We start from the raw sequence: 20,092 nt of genomic DNA, 5'->3' as shown, positions 1-20,092 counted from the left end.
CAGCATCACTCCTTTCATGACTCATTCGGACTTCTTCCTGGCAATGTGTTAGAGATCACTATGCTGCGGGGGAGTGGGATGACGAAAAATCAAGATCATTGTGTTATTCATCCTGTTTAAGGGAGCTTTCTGAGTGTGCAAGCCATTGGTGAGGGCCAGCATACACTCATGTGATTGCCATATTTGATGCTGCATCAAGACATCATTTTAAAAGCCTGTGACATTATGCCACTCATGCTTGAGTCAGCCTCCTCCAATCTCTCTGAAATCATGGACAGTGCGCTTGGAATGCAGACCAGTACATCACATATTGTTTGCTGCTTCTCAAGAGGTATACTCTTTGTCGATGGCCTCTGAGGAACAGCATCTGCATCCAGCTGAACAGAACTTGGAGAGGGCTGCACCCTCTGAAGCTGATTCTCCACTGTTGTCCCTGACTCCACCGACTGCTCTTGCTCACTTCTGTGAGTCATTGTATGAAGACCCAATTATGTTCCGAACTTGCCCCAGGGAAGCATCAGCATCTGAGCTGCTGCATGGTCTGCATAGGTCCTGTGATGACTTTTCCTCAGAGAGAGTGTGCTCCTCTGTGGAGTCATTGACAGCAAACTGGATCACCTCCTGATAAATGCGTGAAGGCCAAGTGTGAGATAAAAGACATGATTGAGTACCGTGAAGATAAGAATACTTGAAGTTATCTTTATGCACATGCCCATACTTCAGTCACTGTTCACATTAAGTGATTTGTGCCATGATGTCTAATATTTAATTCTGTCATCAGGTAACTGGAAGCCTGCCGCCTCCCATCTCCAACATGCAAGCATGACGAGTCATTGCTGATCTCCAGAGCCTCTTCCTCTACGGATGTTAACTGAGAGTTGTGTAGGATCCATTCCAGCTGGGAAAATTATAGAATATGAAAATCCCAAAACACACGGAAATAAGAATTGTAAAATAAAATCCAAACCTCAGCACAAACACACAGACGCAGGCTATGCAGTAAGGGGTTAGTTCTAAACATTGCAACAGGACTGATACAATTAAGAGACTGGAAAGGTGGGCATTATCACGAAAATAGTGTAAGGTACCTGCTTTTGCCTGATGTAGTTAAAGGACTGAATCATATACAGTGGTACAGGGCAACTGCCGTCACATAACCCAATTAAGGAAATGGGAATGCCAGAAAGCCATTAGCAGATGGTGGCCATTTCACAGTACCATTCACTCCTGTCAAGGAATGAGGGAAAGCATCATCTTTGGAGCCAGAGATCCCTCAACATAGGGTTGGGTCCTTTGTTTCCTGTTGTGGAAATAACATGAGAACTGGGTATGTCTACAGTCCTGTCTAGGTCAGGGAATGGAATAAACTAAACGATTACAAGGTGCTAAACACCGGGCAATTCAGCATATGGCGTTTCCCACCATCGGACGTAGGGAACCTCATTATAATACATCAGCCTTTCATTACAGAGATAGCTCGCTGGACTCATCTGCCACGTTGGCAATGATTGCGCAAATATGTGTTTCACAACAGCATATATAAGGTGTGCACTTGATGGGCTGCACTTTCAGCGAAGCTCCAAGGTGAGTGCACAGTAAAGTTGTGGAGTGCTCGTGAGGGTCTCTTGTTGGGCTTCAAGCTTGAGAAGCGTTATTGAGAGGGGTGGTGGGAAAGCTGCCCTGCATTTGAGGCAACTTTGGGGGCGGGGGCAAAGGCTGCCCTGCAGTTGAGGTGACTTTGGGGTGGGGGGGGCAGTGGTACGAAGGCTGTCCTGCAGATGATGGTAGCGCACAAGTATGTGCGGGGTGCTGGTAGAGGGGTGGACGAGGGAAGCAGCCATGCATTAGGGAAACCTTGTTTGAAGTGACTGTTCCTCCGCAGCTGAGACAGTTCAGGCACAGCCACATTGACGTGATTGGAGTTGGGCCTCTAGCTTATCTGCCCACTCAAACAACGCAGAAGCATGAAAGTGCCACCAAGCACTCCAGAGCTGTTACCCCTCGGGCACAGACTGCAAACTAATGAGCATTTTAGTGGACTAGAGAACAGTTGGACCACACATGTTGTACAATCTCCTTGCTAAAGTTGGCCTTGGAGCAGTCACAGGTGAAAGCTGCTCACAGCCCCTTGCAATGTCATCATCCCAGTTTGGACCGGTCTCTCCCATGATTCAAGCTAACAGTGCAGTCATGCAGTGTGGGTTGGGAGAATGCCTGTGAATGCCTGTGTCTGAGCTGAGAGCACAGCACGTAGTCCAGTGGACGAAGCTGCCGCCGATCAGTAAGGCGGAATGGGGTGGAAGAAGATGGGGTTTCGGGTGGCCATGCAGCGCATTAAACTCTGGCCATCCAAGTGGTGGCCAGCACTCTCCAGAACGCGTTAAGGGGCTTTCAGACTTAACCAAGAGAGGTTCTTAGTATACCCATGCTAACCCACGTGTCTCTCTCTTTCATTCTGCAAGGGAAACACATCGGGAGCATGGAACCTGGTGAACTAGATGTATGCCTCATGGCATACAGCGAGCGGAGATGATGGAGGAGAGGGCGACTGAGGCACCTGGCTGTACAGACGGAGGAACAGCACCCTCAGGAAGAAGGAGTGGCTGGGGCTCCCGCACACAGCACTGAAGAGCCACAGCGAGCCCTGGCTTGTCGGTGCCTAGCTAGACCCAGGGTCTATAGATGCTGCCTTTCATTCCTGCAGATGACCGAGAACCAGTGTCGCCGAAAACTGTGCGTGTCTAGGGAACTGGTTGGTGACATCTGCCACCTACTGCAGGATTCGATGCCCCAGGGACATAGAGGGCATCCACTGCCTGTGGCTGTGAAAGTGACCACTGAGATCAATTTTACGCCAGTGGCTCCTTTCAGGGCCCCACAGGTGATCTCTGTGGGATATCACAAGACTCCACACACAAATGCATCCATAAGGTCATGGGCACCATCATTGCGAGAACACACAACTCTGTGCATTTCACCCAGCCCCAGGATAGCCAGGATGCAAGAGCGAATCCAATCGCCCAGATCTCGGATTTCCCAAAGGTGCAGGGTGCCATTGACTGCACTCATGTAGCGCTTAGATTTCTGTCGCAACAAGGGGCCAACTATGTCAACCACAAGGGATTCCATTTGCTGAATGTTCAGTTGGAGTGTGACCACCACAAACGCATCCTGCAAGTCTGCGCACAGTTTCCAGAGAGTGTCCACAGATCCCTGACATCTTTCAGAGTCCACAGAGGCTTCAGGGTTGGCCCCTAGGGAACAAGGGCTACCCACAGAGGCTGTGGCTGATGACCCATGTGCAGTGGCCTCAGACTGTAGCAGAGCGAAGGTATAATGAGACTCATGCTGCAACTCGCAACTTGATGGAGCAGACCATTGGGATGTTGAAAATGAAGTGCTGGTGCCTGGACCGGACTGGTGGAGCCCTGCAATACAGTCCACAGATATTGTCACACATTTTCGTTGCCTGCAGCATCCTTTACAACCTGGAGCTGCAAAGGGGAGGGTAGCTGGCTGAGGAGGAGCTGGAGGTCTCCTCCGATGAGAAGGATGTTGATGGTGATGAGGTTGAGGAAGTCATCGAAGGTGATGATGAAGGGGATAAGGCGCTCGCACTGGCTAAATGTGGCAGGCGCCCTCGGGAGGCCCTCACAGCTGCTAGATTTGTGGAGGATGATGACGACATGCAGTGAGGAGACTCCATAGATCCTCACATTGCATCTGTGAATGTTTGACTCCAGTCTGGCTTATAGCAGCGCACATACCCTCTGTGATAACGCTTCAGTCATGCAGATGCTGCGGGGGTCCTAATAGTCACTCGATTGCAGGAGGATGATGACGACATGCAGTGAGGACACTCCATAGATCTTCACATAGCCTCTGAGACTGTCTGATTCCTGTCTGGCTGAGGGCAGCTTGCTTGTGGTCTGTGATCAGGGTCACATCACAGAGACACAGCCATAAAACTTTAAAAGCATCTGATCCTTTGTCCACCTTCAGCACCTGACCCCTTCAGGAGCACAGCGTCACTGGTCACAAATGCTGAAGAGATGGGGGCCAGCCCCACTTTAAAGGTGCTGAGAGCACACAGCAAATGATAGAACTCTGTGATGCCTGCCCACGACATTCTGGCAGCAATGACCAGCACCATCGAGGTGCAGGTATCACTAATATGTCCAGGGAGTGTGAGGCCAGACCATCATTTTGGCCTGAAGGCTGCACAAAGCACAGGGAAGAGGCCCTGGACTGAGACACCTGCCTTTATCTTGTGCAGGAAACCAGGTTTCACACCTGGGTGACATGAACACTGCTCATCAGAACAAGGAGCCATAGGCAGGTAGACATTCTTTGGAGTTTACTAACAATAGCTTGCCTCAAAGTCATATGGTTGTGGTTTCAAGTTCCACTCCAGGCCTTGAGCACAAAATATCAAGCCTTCTTCATGCAATCTTTCCACACCATTGGCCTTTGGTTCTGTGACTCACTTGGTTAAAGTGCCTGCCTAATATACAGGAGACCCTGGATTAAAATCCCAGCAGAGGCTTATTTTGTTGGACCTGACCTGTGCAATAAGGCTGCACCCTCTTTTGTGGACATCTTTTCATTTTTTGAAAAACTTTTTACTGTTGTTTTGTGTGCACTTCAGTCCCACGCTCATGATCTATGGGCACCCGGTGAGGAGGGGGGCCAGGAGGGAGGAGGTCCTCCTTGTGAACCTGCTCCTGGGCCTGGCCAAGTTAACCATTAACAGGTCCAGGCAGCAGGTGATCGAGAAGGTCGTCCCACCCGACTGCCTGCCCCTCTTCTATGGCTATGTTCGCGGCCGGGTGTCCCTGGAGGGGGGGCACGTGGTGTCTGCCAGCACTCTCGAGGCCTTCCATGCTTGGTGGGCACTGCAGGTACTGGGGTATTTTATCAACCCCTTAATCATATTTTGATTTAATGTTGCTAAGTTTCCTTTAAACTTTGTCTTTTCTTTTTGCAGTTTCCCTTTAAGAGGCTGCCTTTTAATTTGTCCCTTGATTTGTTAATTCAGTTTATTTGTTTTGACTCAAAAGAGTTATATCTTCTTAACCTTAGTAACCCTGCCATTATGTCCTGGTGCTCCCCGGACATCCACAGCGGAAGAGGGGGCAGCCTGCTGGCTTCTACCCCATGTCTGTGATGACCTTGATGGGTGTCCTCTGGAGGGCCCCGTACTCCTTTCTGGGTCCTGCTGTGTGGCAGTGGTACCTTCATCAGCCTGTGAAACTGTGTTTGCTGCGGTCACAGGAAGATGGGATTGGGATGGGGCAGACAGTGCTGGAGTCACCTGGGTGGATGGTCCTGGGGTGTATACCTGCTGATCCTCCTCCCTATGGGTGGCCAAGAGGAGACTCCTTGAGGAGAAGGGGCAACTGGAGTGAGCTCGAGCTGCCCCACACCCCTCTCATGTTGGAGGCCAAATATGGCACCAGAGATGGAGTTTAGCCCACGCAACAGTGCAGAAGCAATGTCCTGGACAAAGGTCTCTGTGGCAACCCCTATCCCACCAGTATTGACCTCGGTGCGTTGGCATGCTGGCACTATCACATCAGACTGAAAGCGACGGACTCCTCCATCGTGCCTTTCAGTCTGAGGAGTGCAGTGGACATCCATTCCTGTTGTTCCCGAGCTTGCCTTTGCAGCTCCATTAACTGTGACATGACCGAGCCCAGGGGCTCATCATCTGACTCGGACTCAGCAAAGTTCTGGCCTCCAGCAGTCCCCCGAGTGCCAGGGACATGGGAAGTCCCTGCCTCCGCCTGCTGTGGATCAGACAGTGCGATGTGCTCACCAGATTGTGGTCCCGAGGCTACTCTAAAGCTAGGTCCCACCGAGGTGTGTGTCTCTGCACTGGTGGAGGGTAAGCGCTGTAATGGGACTTCAGGGAGGGTGCTTTCAGATTCATCTTCAGAGGTTTCTTCAGAGCTTGATTGGAGGCCCTGAGTCGTGGACTCCATCAGCTGTTTGGCAGATGTGCCTGTGAAAGCAAGGAGAGATAATTAGTGCATGGCAGTGCCCTGTGAAAGAGGACACATCACTCACAGCATGGTTATTTAATGGATGTTGCACTGCTGGATCCTCACTTGGTAAAGCAGTGCTGACCTCACCGTCAGCACAGGAACGGTCCAGATCCTCGCAGGCCAGCTGGATGGCTCTGTTTTCAAAGTCTGTGAGGCCCTTGATTTCAGGCATTCTTCCACCAGTAAGTGACCTTTCCCTCTTGCTGTGTGCCAACTTGTCCTGCATAAATAGAGATGGAGAGAGTGTAAGCAGGACAGCTGCCAGGCCAGATAATAAGTATGCCTGGCACGTGTGGGTGGTGAGTGCTCCCATGGACTGGATGAGGACAATGAAGGTGTGTGTGAGAGAGCGAATGGTGATGTCCCTTGAACTAGCAGTGAGTGAGGGCCCTGTGGATGTGTGATGTGTTTGTGAGCATGTGAGTTGAGAGTGATGAGAAGAGTGACTTACCCTGGCTGAACAGAGGAGATCATTCATCTTCTCGCGGCACTGTCCTCTTTTGCAGGGTGCTGGCACTGACCACAGCTGCCACCGCCTCCCCAGCCGGATTAGTGATGTTGCTGCCCACGCTGTGACCAGATCGGGGGTAGAGGACATCACGGTGAGTCTCCACTGCATCCAAAAGCACACAAGGGATGCGTCATTAAACCTGGGGGCTGTAGTCTTTTTGCCTTTCAGGGCCACGCCCTCTTTGCAGCAGTCGTGGGCTGGAAGCACTGAGAGGTGTGCATGCGGCTGGACTTTAAATATGGCATCCAGCATGGAGGAAAAGAAGAGACCAATGAGTGAAAGTAAGGGGATTTGTCCACCTGTTGAATGTCCACCTTGTTGAAGGTGACAATGAGGGACAGGCATGACATTGCGAAAGGATAAGGGTGAGTGTTAATGGCAGATGGATGGATAGGGATGTGAAGAAAGGCATAGACAGAGAGGGATTGGTACATCTGCAAAGCAAGTTAGTGTGAGGAGTGATGTGCTCAAGTAGGCTTGAAGAAGGAAGAATGAGAGAGTTAGAAACAGAAAGTTCTGCAAATACTCCACAGGTCTGGCAGCATCTGCGGGGAGAGAAACAGAGTTAGCAGAGTTTCGATGTGAATATGATTCTTCTGCAGAGTGAGGGAGTTAATGTGCTCTGTGCATCATAATGTAGGGCAATGAGCCATTGCTGTCAGCTTTCTTTCCCTACTGGGGTCATCAAATCACTTCCTGCATTGGATCCAGGAATGTCACACTCCTGCGTCTGATCTCCTCGGAAACTTGTCTCAGCTGCCAGTTTCTTCTCTCCATCACTAGGGAAGAATATCCCCCTCCAGGCCCTTGCAGCGCTCAGGAACACATCCAGGGAGATGTTGATGGAGTAGCACAGCCTTTGGCTGTCTTGACTCCATAGTAACAGGTCTGTGACTCTACTTGAAAACTCCAATCTGCTTCAGTTTGCATGTTTGGAGTGTCCCTTTAAGTACTGAAGTTGAAATTGCATCATATGCATTGTTATCATGCATGAAACCCAGAAGTAAAATGATATTGAGGTAGCTGGATTAATAAAACACTGACAGGCAGACCACACTTATCTGAACTGCACCCTCACACTCTCTAGCATGTCTGTGCATTAAAATTCAGCTTATAGTAATATTTTAATTCCTCAGGAGGAATTTTATCTCCCTCTGTTTTGCAGAAACTATATTCAACTGGAGATAAAATTGAACAGTACAACTTTTACACCCCATGGCAGGTTTAACTCCATGTTTTTACCAGCAGCTGAGGAACCTCTCTGACTCATGTGAGCCCTGCGCTAATATATATTAACCATTGTCCTATGGCCTACACTGGATACCAATGGCATTTGAATAACATTCAGAGCAATGTACGCCCTGCTCAGTAAAACCCATCGGAGAAAAAGCAAAGACTTTACAAAGTGAGCCTTAAGCTTATCTATGTGGGATCATGAAGAATGGGAATGTTTCTCCTGGCCCCACAAGAAAACTCTGAAATCTGCTTCCCCAGGTATTCCCACTGTAATGACTTGGTGGATCGGACAGGTTTCAACAAGAAACAGGTAAGCTTTATTACAGAGAGCTTTTCAGATGCTACATGTTAGATCAGGATCCTCGTCAAGAAGCCCTACTCCCCAGAACACCCGCGCTTTGGTTCATTCTTTGGAGCCTCGAAGAACATCACGTGATCCCTGATAGACAGCGGGAGCAACTATACCTTCAATTACTACCTTTCCTCCCCCTTTAGTTTTTTACAGTTTCTATTTACAGAGAACATTTGAATATCCAACAATATATACATATATACAACTTCAGGTGATTAAAGGTTAAGTCTCTGAGGTGCTTTCCTTATTCGGTCAGAGTGGTGTAGATCTACTACTTGAGATTCTTCCACAGGATCGACATGGTCAGGAACTGCAACACAAGACACATCATCAGAAAGTGGCAGTTCTGGGTTAGGTGACTCTATAGAGACATCAGCCATATCTATTTTAGGTTGATCTGTCACCCCAAGGATTAATGGTTCGACGTTAATCAGAGGCGGAATAGTTGGTTATTGGAATGTCCCTCTATCACAAATATGGTCCAAGTAGTTTCGAACAATTCTGTCTTCCACTTCCTCCTGGAAGGATAAGGGACCATTCTCTGAGACAAATGTTCCAGGAACCCAACAAAGTTCACGTCCATAAATCTGCACGAATATTGTGTCTCCTACAGTGAATGTGCGAGCTTTGCTATGAATATCATGATTCAATTTTTGATTACTCTGACTCCTCTCCAACTTTCCCTTTAAGTTTGGAAACACCAGACTAAACCTTGTACGTAGGCAGCGTTTCATCAATAATTCAGATGGTGTTGAACACACATTCAAATGAGCTATTGTACCATAGCTGAGAAGAAAGTGGGAAAGTCGAGTTTCAGTGTACCTTCTGATAACCTCTTCATTCCAGATTTGAAAGTTTGGTACAGACTGTACCGTTATTAGAAATGATGATTTTTGGTAGGCCATGTATGCTAAAACAATGATGCAGCTTCTCGATAGTTGCACTTGATGTGGGTGATCTAACTTCATATACATCCATCCATTTAGAATGTGCACCTACGACCAACAAAAACATGGGACCTCAGACTGGTCCTACATAATCAGTATGTAGTCTAACCCAAGGTCGACCAGGCCAGTCCCACGGATGCAATGGAGCTGAAACAGGCAACTCCTGTTGTTGTTGACAATGGGGACAGTGCTTGACCATGTTTTCAATGTCATTGTCTATGCCTGGCCACCAGACAAATGTTTGCCAAGCATTTTCACCTTTGATATGCCTGAATGCACACTGTGAAGCTCTGTCAAGAATGGCTCTCCTCCTTGCGAAGGGATGACGACTCTTGATCCCCGCAACAAAATTCCATCCTGACAACATAACACTTTTTCGGGCATAGAACGGCCTCATCTCTTCAGGCACTGGTGAATTTAACCACTCTTGTAAAACAAGGTCTCTGACATTGGACAAAATTGGATCTCTGATTGCCCAATTTCTTATTTGCTTCGCACACACAGGTGAAGAATCCAAGAAATTCAGTACTAGCACAACTTCTTGTGACACTGGAGCATGTACAATGCTATCTGGTAACGGGAAACGACTGAGTGCGTCCGCATTTGCAATATGTAAGCCAGGATGGTACATAAAAGTATACTCATACAGAGATAATATCAAAGCCCAAATTGAACTCTTGGTGATGCTATTGGCGGAATGGCCTTATCCTCACTGAATAAACCCATTAATGGTTTGCGGTATATTTGCAGCATCTAATGCTCTTCATTCTAGTTCCTTGAGCTCTAGTCTCGGGTTAGCCTTTTCTAATCTGATTTCTGTCTTTTATTTTCCTGTTTGCCGCAGAGTTTTCCCTTGTCCTTCGTTTTAATTTCATAGTCAGCCAAGTTTCTGCCTGGTGAAATCTTAACTTGGTTCAGTTCAGTAGTTGAATTACCCATGGCTTCATTATTCACTCGCATTTTGGCAAGTTCTCTGACTTTTCTTCTAATGCCTCTTTTGTTTCATTCAGCTGATCCTTCAGCTCTTCAGTCTCTTTCTTGCATCTCTTGGTTTCCTCCTGGATTATTGAACATTGTTAAGTCTTCTTTTCCAACTGTATCTTCAGTTTATTCAGGATGGCACTAAATTCATTTTGTTTCTCTTCATGATTTTCCAGTGGAACCAACTCTGACCTGAGGGATCCTTACAGCATGTGAAGGTCCTTCGATTCTCCTAACTTATTCCAAAATACACTGTCGTATTTTCTTAGTGGTTCAGGAACCCCTCCTGTTCTTAAGTGAAATATCTCAGACCAATTGAGCTTGATTTTTTGTAGCCAGCCTCGGCCTAGAAGACTGGGTCCTTCTTCTGTCACTATTATCACTGGAAGCTGGGCTGTCTGTTGCCTATAAGACACTGGTACTGTGGCGATGCCCGTTACCCGGATAGATTCTCCAGTGTATGTCTTCAATTTAGCGGTTGTCCACTCCAGACTCAGTGGCTGGCTACCTTCATTTATGTATTTAAATGTGTGCTGTCCCACCACTGTAGTTGTAGCTCCTGTACCTACCTCCATTATTAGTGGCTTCCCATTAACTTGGATTGTGATAGTGATAGATTCGATTTTTGCAACAGTGACATTGCACAGGGAATAGATGTCGGTATCGGCTGCAGCTTCAGGTATTTTTCAATTCAATCATGTTGGTTTGCTTCTTTAATGGGCTGTTTCGACTTCGCCCTGCATTGCCTTACTATGTGACCTTTCTTATATCAGTAATGACGTTCTGTCTCCTTGAATCTGCACGGGCAGGAAATTTTGCTGAGCGGGTGGGCACATGCCCAACCTGCTCGAGCGTAAAATGGCACCCAGTGACGTTGGGTCTATTAATGGTCTATTAAGGTCATTAAAGTAATAATTAAATGCACTTTTTCACTGCCCATCCAACCTTATGGTTGACAGGCAGGCGAATCAGCCAGGCAGCTTTGGATTTTTTTATGAAACCTCATCCACGGGCAGGATGAGGTTACCGACAGGAATTAAAAATAAAAATGAAGATGTTTGAATCTCAAATGTAACATATCCGTGCTCATGCGACAGGGTCACATGAGGGGACATGTTTTTTACATTTTTCAATTCTTTATTTATGTTTTTAAAATTCTTCAGCTCCCCGAGGCAGCTCTGTGCCTTCAGGGAGCTTTCAGTGTGTGCACCCGCCACATGCGCAAACTTCTGTGCTCACCCTCCTCCCGCCCCCACCCAGGCAGCACTTAGCGTTGCAGTGAATGATTCATGTTAGCTGGCTGTTAATTGGGCTGCCAACATGAAGCCGTGTCCAGGGCCCGATCGCTGGCAGCGGTCGATTCCGCAACCACTCTCGGGCCCACCCGCCACAACTGCCCAACGAGGTAAAAATTCTGCCCCATGTGTCCAGTACGTGGTCACCCCCATATCTATAACAAATTAACCTTGGAGTTGCTGCTGAAGTGTTTGTACTCGGCCTTTTCATGTTTCTAACAGCGGACATTGCCTCTTACTTCGCTTCTGTGTCTCTGGTTTTCACACCACGCCCAGCGGTAAGTTCCCGCCCCACATGGTGAATAGCGCCATGTTTTATGTGTTGCAAAGCCTGTGAGTCTCTCGCAGCGCTTTCCATGGCGAGTAATATTTCCAGGGTGTGCTTCAAATCGATGTCGATCTCTCCAAGTAAATGGCACTGAATGGCTTTGTTGCAAACTCCACAAACTAATCGGTCCCGCAGCCTATCATTTAGTGTGTCCCCGAAGTCACAGTGTTCTGTCAACTGCTTCAGCTTCGCTACATAAGTTGCGATGGACTGTCCGGTGGCCCTACCTCTGGAATTAAACTTAGACCGTTGCATTATTGTGGATGGCTTTGGCTGGAAATGCATTTTTACGAGGTCCACTAATTCATTAAAGTACTTAGAATTGGGCGTGATCGGGGCCGTCAGGTTGCGGATGAGATTGTATATCTTGCTATCACATAAACTCAAAAGAGTTGTTTTCTGCTTTTCCTCTGCGGTAATTTTATTTGCTACAAAATTTAAACAAAGGCCCTCTACATACTGGCTCCAGTCTTCCATAGTCACATCGTAAGGGTCGCTTGTGCCAAAGAGTGGCATGATTGGTGAGTAGTCTTTTCTTTTTCATTTAAGATTTGATGTACTCACATTAACAAGGTGAGGTGCAGCATCGGAGCTATTTTACCCTCATCGCCAAATGTAATTATTTGACAGACCGGACAGGTTTCAACAAGAAACAGATAAACTTTATTACAGAGATCTTTTCAGATGGGACATGCTCAATCAGGACCCTCATCAGAAAGCCCCACCCCCTGGATTACCCGCATTTAGGGCTCATTGGTTGGAGCCTCCAAGAACATCACGTGACCCCTGGTAGACAGTGGGAGAGGCTATTCCTTCAGTTACTACACCCACCTTCCCACCTGTGAGGCCCTGTTAAACCATGAACTCTACCTGCCCTAAGCTTTGGGCTATCCAATCATTGCTGGCTAGCAACAGGCCAACAGTACCTTTAAATGCATTTCAGGCTGATTGTTTCAGGCAGGCAGCTGGCCAGCAGAATATAAATGGGGCCCAGAAGTTAATATTGACATGGCCTCCCACAGAGACTTCCAGCAGGCAGCCCACTCTGGGTTCCCACCCAGCAGTTAGTATTCCTGTTTTTTACACCAATAAGCAATGCTTTATAAGCAAGGTTCCAATTTCTTTTAAAAGCAAAACACTGCTGAAGCTGGAAATCTGAAATAAAAACAGAAAGTGCTAGAAATCCTCAGCAGGTCTGGCATCGTCTGTGGAGAGAGAGAAACAATTTAAGTCCAAAATCACTCTTCTTCTGTTCAAGACACAAACTCAAGACTACTCAGTATAAGAGAATGGCACCTTAGCTCAACTTTATAATGTCCTTGGCAATCAATGGTTTGGAAGTACTGCAATAAATTGATTTATAAGCCCATTCAATAGATTTGAATGGAACATTTTTAGTACTTATAGATGCTCCTGTGGTTTCATCCCAATCCCACTAATCATCGAGATAAAAACAAAAAACTACTGCAGATGCTGGAAATCCAAAACAAAAACAGAATTACCTGGAAAACCTCAGCAGGTCTGGCAGCATCGGTGGAGAAGAAGAGTCGACGTTTCGAGTTCACATGACCCTTCAACAGAACTGAAGTATAGTTAGGAGAGGGGTGAAATATAAGCTGGTTTAAGGTGGGGGGGCGGGGGGAGAGAAGTTGAGGGTGGGGTGGTTGTAGGGACAAGCAAGCAGTGATAGGAGCAGATAATCAAAAGATGTCACAGACAAAAGGATCAAAGAGGTGTTGAAGGTGGTGATATTATCCAAGAGAAGTGCTAATTAAGAATGGATGGCAGGACACTCAAGGTACAGCTCTAGTGGGGGTGGGGTGGAAAGACTGACAAGGTATTAGTTGTAGATTTAAAAATAATGGAAATAGGTGGGAAAAGAAAAATCTATATAAATTATTGTAAAAAAAACAAAAGGGAGGGGGAAGAAACGGATGGGGATAGGGGGAGGGGGAGTTCAAGATCTAAAGCTGTTGAATTCAATATTCAGCCCGGAAGGCTGTAAAGTGCCTAGTCAGAAGATGAGGTGCTGTTCCTCCAGTTTGCGTTGGGCTTCACTGGAACAATGCAGCAAGCCAAGGACAGACATATGGGCAAGAGAGCAGGGTGGAGTGTTAAAATGGCAAGCGACAGGGAGGTTTGGGTCTTTCTTGCGGACAGACCGCAGGTGTTCTGCAAAGCGGTCGCCCAGTTTGCGTTTGGTCTCTCCAATGTAGAGTAGACTGCATTGGGAGCAACGAATGCAGTAGACTAAGTTAGGGGAAATGCAAGCGAAATGCTGCTTCACTTGAAAGGAGTGTTTGGGCCCTTGGACGGTGAGGAGAGAGGAAGTGAAGGGGCAAGTGTTGCATCTTCTGCGTGGGCATGGGGAGGTGCCATAGGTGGGGGTTGAGGAGTAGGGGTTGATGGAGGAGTGGACCAGGGTGTCCCGGAGGGAATGATCCCCACGGAATGCCGCTGAGAGGGTGAAGGGAAGATGTGTTTGGTGGTGGCATCATGCTGGAGTTGGCGGAAATGGCGGAGGATGATCCTTTGAATGCGGAGGCAGGTGGGTGATAAGTGAGGTCAAAGGGGACCCTATCATGTTTCTGGGAGGGAGGAGAAGGCGTGAGGGCGGATGTGCGGGAGATGGGCCAGACACGGTTGAGGGCCCTGTCAATGACCGTGGGTGGAAAACCTCGGTTAAGGAAGAAGGAGGACATGTCAGAGGAACTGTTTTTGAAGGTAGCGTCATCAGAACAGATGCGACGGATGCGAAGGAACTGAGAGAATGGGATGGAGTCCTTACAGGAAGCGGGGTGTGAGGAGCTGTAGTCGAGGTAGCTGTGGGAGTCGGTAGGCTTGTAATGGATATTGGTGGACAGTCTATCATCAGAAATTGAGACAGAGAGGTCAAGGAAGGGAAGAGAAGTGTCAGAGATAGACCATGTGAAAAAAATGGAGGGGTGGAGATTGGAAGCAAAATTAATAAATTTTTCCAGGTCCCGACGAGAGCATGAAGCAGCACCGAAGTAATCATCGATGTACCGGAGAAAGAGTTGTGGGAGGGGGCCGGAGTAGGACTGGAACAAGGAATGTTCCACATACCCCATAAAGAGACAGGCATAGCTGGGGCCCATGCGGGTACCCATAGCCACACCTTTTATCTGGAAGAAGTGAGAGGAGTTAAAGGAGAAATTGTTCAGTGAGAGAACAAGTTCAGCCAGACGGAGGAGAGTAGTGGTGGTTGGGGATTGTTCGGGCCTCTGTTCAAGGAAGAAGCTAAGGGCCCTCAGACCATCCTGGTGGGGGATGGAGGTGTAGAGGGATTGGACGTCCATGGTGAAGAGGAAGCGGTTGGGGCCAGGGAACTGGAAATTGTTGATGTGACGTAAGGTGTCAGAGGAATCACGGATGTAGGTGGGAAGGGACTGGACAAGGGGAGAGAGAAGGGAGTCAAGATAACGAGAAATGAGTTCCGTGGGGCAGGAACAGGCTGACACGATCGGTCTGCCAGGACAGTTCTGTTTGTGGATTTTGGGTAGGAGGTAGAAGCGGGCCGTCCGAGGTTGGGCGACTATCAGGTTGGAAGCTGTGGGAGGAAGATCTCCAGAGGAGATGAGGTCAGTGACAGTCCTGGAAACAATGGCTTGATGTTCCGTGGTGGGGTCATGGTCCAGGGAGAGGTAGGAGGAAGTGTCTGCGAGTTGACGCTCAGCCTCCGCGAGGTAGAGGTCAGTGCGCCAGACAACAACAGCACCACCCTTGTCAGCGGATTTGATGACAATGTTGGGGTTGGACCTGAGAGAACGGATTGCAGTAAGTTCAGAGAGAGACAGATTAGAATGGATGAGAGGAGCAGAGAAATTGAGACGGCTAATATCACGCCGACAGTTCTCAATGAAAAGATCAAGAGAAGATAAGAATCCAGAGGGAGGGGTCCAGGTGGAGGGAGAATATTGGAGGTGGGTAAAAGGATCCGTTGAACGGGGAGAGGACTCCTGCCCAAAGAAGTGAGCACGGAGATGAAGACGGCGGAAGAAGAGTTCAGCATCGTGCCGAGCCCGAAATTCATTGAGATGAGGGCGTAAGGGTATGAAGCTAAGTCCTTTGCTGAGCACTGAATGTTCAGCATCGGAGAGGGGAAGGTCAGGGGCTATAGTGAATATGCGGCTGGGGCTGGGATTGGAAGATGGGGTGGGGACGGAAGGACAAGCAGGTGTGGAGGGTCCCAGATGGGTGTTGGTGTCGATGAGTTGTTGGAGCTTGCGTTCCTTAGCACTTGAGAGAAAGAGAAAAAGTTTCTTGTTGAGGTGTCGGATGAGGCGAAGAATAAAATGAAACTGGGGGTACGCGCAGCTTTGAAAAAGGGTACGGCGGTGCTGCTGGAGAGAGAGGTCGAGTGTGTTCATATGGCGGCGCATGGCACTGAGTGTGGATCTCAGAATGCGAGGGGAACAGCAGTCCGAGAAACGTTTTATGTCCCGGGGATACCTGTAATCCTGGGTGGGTTCGAAACAAGAGGGATGGAATTTCAGTTGAAATCCACTTGGGGTGAGTCGGAGACGGAGACAGTCACTGAGAACGGAAGTATGGCTGTGAAAGCGGGTTTTAGAAAAAACACCTTGTCAAACACCTGGAGAGAAATGGAAAGCAATGAAGGTGAACAAGGCAGAAGAGACAGGCGGAAATCCTGTCGGAGAACAGAGCAATACTTCTTCAAGGAAGGCATTTCTTGAAGAGAATGTGGCAGTCAATTAAACATAGAGATAAAAACATAAAACTACTGCGGATGCTGGAAATCCAAAACAAAAACAGAATTACCTGGAAAACCTCAGCAGGTCTGGCAGCATCGGAGGAGAAGAAAAGAGTCGACGTTTCGAGTTCACATGACCCTTCAGCAGAACTGAAGTATAGTTAGGAGAGGGGTGAAATATAAGCTGGTTTAAGGTGGGAGGCGGGGGGAGAGAAGTTGAGGGTGGGGTGGTTGTAGGGACAAGCAAGCAGTGATAGGAGCAGATAATCAAAAGATGTCACAGACAAAAGGATCAAAGAGATGTTGAAGGTGGTGATATTATCCAAGAAAAGTGCTAATTAAGAATGGATGGCAGGACACTCAAGGTACAGCTCTAGTGGGGGTGGGGTGGAAAGACTGATAAGGTATTAGTTGTAGATTTAAAAATAATGGAAATAGGTGGGAAAAGAAAAATCTATATAAATTATTGAAAAAAAAACAAAAGGGCGGGGAAGAAACGGGGTGGGGGATGGGGGGAGGGGGAGTTCAAGATCTAAAGTTGTTCAATTCAATATCCAGCCCGGAAGGCTGTAAAGTGCCTAGTCGGAAGATGAGGTGCTGTTCCTCCAGTTTGTGTTGGGCTTCACTGGAACAATGCAGCAAGCCAAGGACAGACATGTGGGCAAGAGAGCAGGGTGGAGTGTTAAAATGGCAAGCGACAGGGAAGTTTGGGTCTTTCTTGCGGACAGACCGCAGGTGTTCTGCAAAGCGGTCGCCCAGTTTGCGTTTGGTCTCTCCAATGTAGAGGAGACCGCATTGGGAGCAACGAATGCAGTAGACTAAGTTAGGGGAAATGCAAGTGAAATGCTGCTTCACTTGAAAGGAGTGTTTGGGCCCTTGGATGGTGAGGCGAGAGGAAGTGAAGCGGCAGATGTTGCATCTTCTGCGTGGGCATGGGGAGGTGCCATAGGTGGCAAACCCTTTTTCAAAGCTGCGCGTGCCCCCAGTTTCATTTTATTCTTTGCCTCATCCGACGCCTCAACAAGAAACATTTTCTCTTTCTCTCAAATGCTAAGGAACGCAAGCTCCAACAACTCATCGACACCAACACCCATCTGGGACCCTCCACCCCTGCTTGTCCTTCCATCCCCACCCCATCTTCCAATCCCAGCCCCAGCCGCGATTCACTATACCCCCTGACCTACCCCTCTCCGATGCTGAACGTTCAATGCTCAGCAAAGGACTTAGTTTCATACCCTTACGCCCTCATCTCAATGAATTCCAGGCTTGGCACAATGCTGAACTCTTCTTCCGCCGTCTTCGTCTCCATGCTCACTTCTTTGGGCAGAAGTCCTCTCCCCATTCAACGGATCCTTTTACCCACCTCCAATATTCTCCCTCCACCTGGACCCCTCCCTCTGGATTCTTACCTTCTCTTGATCTTTTCATTGAGAACTGTCGGCGTGACATTAGCCGTCTCAATTTCTCTGCTCCTCTCACCCATTCTAATCTGTCTCTCTCTGAACTTACTGCAATCCGTTCTCTCAGGTCCAACCTCAACATTGTCATCAAACCCACTGACAAGGGTGGTGCTGTCGTTGTCTGGTGCACTGACCTCTACCTCGTGGAGGCTGAGCGTCAACTCGCAGACACTTCCTCCTACCTCTCCCTGGACCATGACCCCACCATGGAACATCAAGCCATTGTTTCCAGGACTGTCACTGACCTCATCTCCTCTGGAGATCTTCCTCCCACAGCTTCCAACCTGATAGTCGCCCAACCTCGGACGGCCCGCTTCTACCTCCTACCCAAAATCCACAAACAGAACTGTCCTGGCAGACCGATCGTGTCAGCCTGTTCCTGCCCCACGGAACTCATTTCTCGTTATCTTGACTCCCTTCTCTCTCCCCTTGTCCAGTCCCTTCCCACCTACATCCGTGATTCCTCTGACACCTTACGTCACATCAACAATTTCCAGTTCCCTGGCCCCAACTGCTTCCTCTTCACCATGGACGTCCAATCCCTCTACACCTCCATCCCCCACCAGGATGGTCTGAGGGCCCTTAGCTTCTTCCTTGAACAGAGGCCCGAACAATCCCCAACCACCACTACTCTCCTCCGTCTGGCTGAACTTGTTCTCACACTGAACAATTTCTCCTTTAACTCCTCTCACTTCTTCCAAATAAAAGGTGTGGCTATGGGTACCCGCATGGGCCCCAGCTATGCCTGTCTCTTTATGGGGTATGTGGAACATTCCTTGTTCCAGTCCTACTCCGGCCCCCTCCCACAACTCTTTCTCCGGTACATCGATGATTACTTCGGTGCTGCTTCATGCTCTCGTCGGGACCTGGAAAAATTTATTAATTTTGCTTCCAATCTCCACCCCTCCATTTTTTTCACATGGTCTATCTCTGACACTTCTCTTCCCTTCCTTGACCTCTCTGTCTCAATTCCTGATGATAGACTGTCCACCAATATCCATTACAAGCCTACCGACTCCCACAGCTACCTCGACTACAGCTCCTCACACCCCGCTTCCTGTAAGGACTCCATCCCATTCTCTCAGTTCCTTCGCATCCGTCGCATCTGTTCTGATGACGCTACCTTCAAAAACAGTTCCTCTGACATGTCCTCCTTCTTCCTTAACCGAGGTTTTCCACCCACGGTCATTGACAGGGCCCTCAACCGTGTCCGGCCCATATCCCGCGCATCCGCCCTCACGCCTTCTCCTCCCTCCCAGAAACATGATAGGGTCTCCCTTGTCCTCACTTATCACCCCACCAGCCTCCGCATTCAAAGGATCATCCTCCGCCATTTCCGCCAACTCCAGCATGATGCCACCACCAAACACATCTTCCCTTCACCCCCCCTGGCAGCATTCCATAGGGATCGTTCCCTCTGGGACACCCTGGTCCACTCCTCCATCACCCCCTACTCCTCAACCCCCACCTATGGCACCTCCCCATGCCCACGCAGAAGATGCAACACCTGCCTCTTCACTTCCTCTCTCCTCACCGTCCAAGGGCCCAAACACTCCTTTCAAGTGAAGCAGCATTTCACTTGCATTTCCCCTAACTTAGTCTACTGCATTCGTTGCTCCCAATGCGGTCTCCTCTACATTGGAGAGACCAAACGCAAACTGGGCGACCGCTTTGCAGAACACCTGCGGTCTGTCCGCAAGAAAGACCCAAACCTCCCTGTCGCTTGCCATTTTAACACTCCACCCTGCTCTCTTGCCCACATGTCTGTCCTTGGCTTGCTGCATTGTTCCAGTGAAGCCCAACGCAAACTGGAGGAACAGCACCTCATCTTCTGACTAGGCACTTTACAGCCTTCCGGGCTGAATATTGAATTCAACAACTTTAGATCTTGAACTCCCCCTCTCCCCATCCCCATCCGTTTCTTCCCCCTCCCTTTTGTTTTTTTTCAATAATTTATATAGATTTTTCTTTTCTCACCTAATGCCATTATTTTTAAATCTACAACTAATACCTTATCAGTCTTTCCACCCCACCCCCACTAGAGCTGTACCTTGAGTGTCCTGCCATCCATTCTTAATTAGCACTTCTCTTGGATAATATCACCACCTTCAACATCTCTTTGATCCTTTTGTCTGTGACATCTTTTGATTATCTGCTCCTATCACTGCTTGCTTGCCCCTACAACCACCCCACCCTCAAC

The sequence above is a fragment of the Cetorhinus maximus genome, chromosome 3, assembly GCF_964194155.1.
Source record: "Cetorhinus maximus chromosome 3, sCetMax3.hap1.1, whole genome shotgun sequence".
Classification (NCBI taxonomy): domain Eukaryota; kingdom Metazoa; phylum Chordata; class Chondrichthyes; order Lamniformes; family Cetorhinidae; genus Cetorhinus; species Cetorhinus maximus.
The sequence above is the reverse complement of the archived record's forward strand: the minus strand, read 5'-3'. Positions refer to the sequence as shown.